A 4,095-nucleotide genomic window follows, 5' to 3' on the forward strand; every position below is an offset into this window, starting at 1 on the left:
AATGCTTTGGCTCCGTGGGTTAGTTGGTTAAAGTGCCTGTTTATAAACAGACGTTTCTGGCATGGACTCCCAGCTTTGTTGTGTAATTTGTGATATTAAGCAACAAAATAACACTGTATCTGGAAATCACGCTGACCAGAGCATGGAAATAACAATTTTAATAAAATTACCAGCATTTTTTTGAAATGATTGGTGTAAACCTTGGATCTGAGGAGAGCTCTTCGACCTGAAACATTAACCCTGTGTTTCCACCTCCACAGATGATCCCGGACCTGCGGAGTGTTTACAGCTTTTTCTGAATAATTTCATTTCCAGACTCTGCAGTATTTAGCATTGTCTTTTAGCCTTGCATTATCAGAAACAAGACTGTGACTGGACAATTGAAGCTCTAGATCCGGTACGCGTTGGTGGTTCAGGGGCAAAATTCACGCCTGCATTGTGGGAAACACGGTTTCGACTTCCGGCCAATGCAAGTGTGAGCTTCGTACCAAAATACAACAGCAAACTACTGCGGTTGCTGGAATTCGTACTAAAGTACGGCGGTTAACATTTTAAATTGCAGAAGTTTCATCAAACGCAGTACAAAAAAGACATTTGTATCAAACTTTCCGTCATTCTATTTTCAAGGAAAAGAGTAATAATTTGAGTTAAGGAAGGTAAATCCATTCCAAACCTCAGGGAAACAGCTCCGAGCTTCCACAAGGAGGGAGACGCTGAGACCCGAGCGAGAAAGGAGAAGGATTGGGAGGAAGGATTTTGTTAAAGGCGGTTAGAGCCCGAAGCTGCGGTAATATTTTAGTGTTTGTGGTGGGTTTGCATGGTGTTTTGAATTCGGCACCCATGGGACCATTTCAAAAGCCAGCTTCTCACATCGTTTCAGCGCTAGACAAAGCAGCACTGTCTAATATTCAGGGCAGAAGGTGTTTCAAGAAGATTGACGCTGATTGTAAGTTTATCCCAATTCAGGCGAGCTCATGGGTGCAGAAAGCAAAATGTAATGGTCCTGCATTGCCCAGAATCGAACACGGGTGTAAGACGTCCAATGAAACACAGAGACGGACCCTTTAACTTTACTCAGTTGGTTTGTTTTCAGTTGCTCCTGTGAAGATCTGGGATTTAGAAAGATAGGGTAAAAACGACGCAAAATCACATGTTTTTAATGGAAAGTATGTATGTTTTCTACAATGTCGATTGGCTGTAAGAAGCTGAGTTTTAACTAAAATCTAGTGGGGTTCGACCAACATTTGAAGCTGGGATCTATCGTAATTCAGCTGTGATATGCCTAAAGTGATAATTATACCCCTAGACCAACGAGCCGCCGACATATAAGTGGGAAACTCATTAAGTACTGGAATCTCAGATTCTGACGGTTCTGAAGTAAACTGTCTCTGAGAGTGCTATCTAATTAGTCCCACTCTCCATAGACCTATAAAGTGTTTTCCCTTTAAAGTATATATTGGTAACTTGAGACATGACATAAGCTAAATTAGGCAGGCTTGGGAGCAAAAGGTGAATTTGGACATGACGTTAAAGGTGAATGTCAAAAGAACCGAAGGTGTCAAACATTTAACATAAACGACGAAGATGGGATTCGAACCCACGCATGCAGAGCACAATGGATTAGCAGTCCATCGCCTTAACCACTCGGCCACCTCGTCTGCCGTTAGTTTTTTCGTTTACTACTTTTTGTATCCAAACAGAACTAATCTGCAAGAAATTCCACTTCACCATTTGTCCTGCCCGTGCACCCAGATCTACAATGCTGAAAATGTACAATCAGCTCTGTGAGCAAAAGGCCGCCCGTTAATTCAGGTGAGGGACTCTCAAAAATGGTCGGTTTGATGTCAAATTCAGAACAGAGAAGAAAAAGTTTGCCATCGTCAAGAAGTTGTGGGGAGGATTGTGAGCAAATCCAGCGCAACACCTCATATAAAGGAGTGGATTTAGGAAAGGATTGATATATTTCGAATTAAGTGAGAGGGTTTGCACCTGCGCAGGGAAACCCAATGCAACTTTGAACACAACACCTTAACAACTCGTACGATCGAAACATACTGCAGCTGCTGGAAATCCGAAATAACAACAGAAAATGCTGGAATAACTCAGCAGGCCTGGCAACATCTGTGGAGAGAAATTAGAGTCGACGTTTAGGGTGAACACTTTTTTAAACTGGAAAGGAAATTAAATAGATTGAAGGCAGGGCTGCGATAGAACAAAAGAAGTAAAGAGACATTAAGAGGTATTCAAAACCAGACAAGATGGTAATAGGACAGTGGAGACAAAAGACGGCTCAGATTAGGTGTGAAGTGTATTGGCAGGATGAGAGACAGCTGCCATGAGGGAGAGAGAAAAAAACGAAAGGGGGGGAAGGGAAAAGCCAAAACAAAGGTGTGGAAAAAAATATAAGTAAAAATGTAATAGGGGCCGAGGTTATGATCTGAAATTGTTGAACTCGATATTGAGTCCGGAAGGCTGCAAAGTGCCTAATCGGAAGATGAGGTGCTGTTCCTCGAGTTTACGTTGAGCTTCTGTGGAACAATGCAAGAGGCCAAGGACGGTGAGGTCCGAGTGGGAATGGAGCGGTGAATTAAAATGACAGGTGACTGGAAGCACGGGGTCACCCCTACAGACTGAACGGAGATCTTCTGCAAAGCAGTCACCCAACCTGCATTTGGTCTCCCAAATGTGGAGGAGACCGCATCATGAGCAGCGAATACAGTATACTAGATTGCAAGAAGTACAAGTAAATCGCTGTTTCACCTGGAAAGGGTGTTTGGGGCCCTGGACAGTGGGAAGGGGGTAGGTATAGGGGCAGGTGTTACATCTCCTGCGCTTGCACGGGAAGGTGCCAGGTGAAGGGGAAGGTCTGTTGGGGGTGATAGAGGAGTGGACTAGAGTGTCTTAGAGGGAGCAGTCCCTACGGAATGCTGAAAGGGGAGGGGAGGGGAAGATGCGTTTGGTGATGGGATCACTTTGGAGGTAACGGAAATGGTGGAGGATGATCCGTTAAATGTGGAGGCTGGTGGGGTGAAAGGTGAGGACAAGGGGAACCCTATCATAGTTCCAGGAGGGAGGGTCAGGGGTGAGGGCAGAAGTGTGGGAGATAGAACGGACACGGTCGTCGCAGCTGAAATCGCATTCCTTTAAAAAAGACTAACACACAGAATGATCCGGGACTGTGAGCTCACCCATTTTAAATAGGCACAGAAGGATCCATGACTGACAACAATCCCGATTACGATTAGCAGCGAAATCAGACGCTTTATCCATTAGGCCAAGGAAATTCCGTATGCAATCCGGCTATTTTGCTTCTGAAGGCCGGCCCTGCTTTCGCAATGCTTGTCTGTTGAGCGGTTCCGCAGGTTTGAATGTATCGACTGGTTTCAAAGCAACAATTGAGATTGGTGCAAATGGGACATGTCCCCCCAGGAACAACGATTGTCGCAGAGCAAACTTAAGTTTGCTGAAGTTAAGTAGCTGAAAGTGAATGTTAGGTTAAGGTAATACCTCAGGAAAGTGGTAAAGAAATAGAAGGAGGAAAGAAAAGGAGGGCTATTGATTGTGTAAGGAGAAAAAAGCTGGGAGAAGAGGTGGGTTTGAAATATGATGCATCAAGCTCAGGCATGTGAGAGTGCGGGGTTTTGAAGGAGGAAATAGGTTTTCACCGCCAACAAATAATATTTGTTTCATGTAGTAATGATTGATTTCTTGTTGCATTCTGTCAGCAGGTGCCACAGAGAACAAAATATATAAAGCAAGTTATAACATGACTGGGATTCCAACCGAGGTTGCTGCGGGTACAACACAGAGTACTGACCACTATCCGATCACGGCGCCACACACCAGCTGCTGTTCTTCTGCTCTTTCTACAGCAAAGTAACGCACGTCACCGCTTAGAAAAGATGGATTTTTGGAGAAGGCCAAAATCAGCACCGCCAGAAATTATGACAGCGGTGGAATTCGACCCATGTCCCATAGCGACTGTAGCCTTTATCCAGAGTGGGAACTAATGCAGCCGCAGTCACATTTATAAGGATTGTAGCCCTTTCACACGAGAATAAACTCACCCCTGGAGAGTGATAAAGAAGAAAAAAA

At 44.4% G+C, this 4,095-nt stretch overlaps 1 non-coding gene across 1 annotated transcript; it reads right to left on the minus strand.

Annotated features, from left to right (window-relative positions):
• Nucleotides 1-1,576: 1,576 nt before the first annotated feature.
• Nucleotides 1,577-1,658, minus strand: trnas-gcu (transfer RNA serine (anticodon GCU)). The gene has a single exon. It is a non-coding gene; the product is annotated as a tRNA-Ser (tRNA).
• Between the last annotated feature and the right edge of the window lie 2,437 nt (nt 1,659-4,095).

This window comes from Somniosus microcephalus, unplaced genomic scaffold (genome assembly GCF_052327205.1).
Source record: "Somniosus microcephalus isolate GS21.2 unplaced genomic scaffold, FLI_Smic_1.0 unresolved_chr1, whole genome shotgun sequence".
Lineage (NCBI taxonomy): Eukaryota > Metazoa > Chordata > Chondrichthyes > Squaliformes > Somniosidae > Somniosus > Somniosus microcephalus.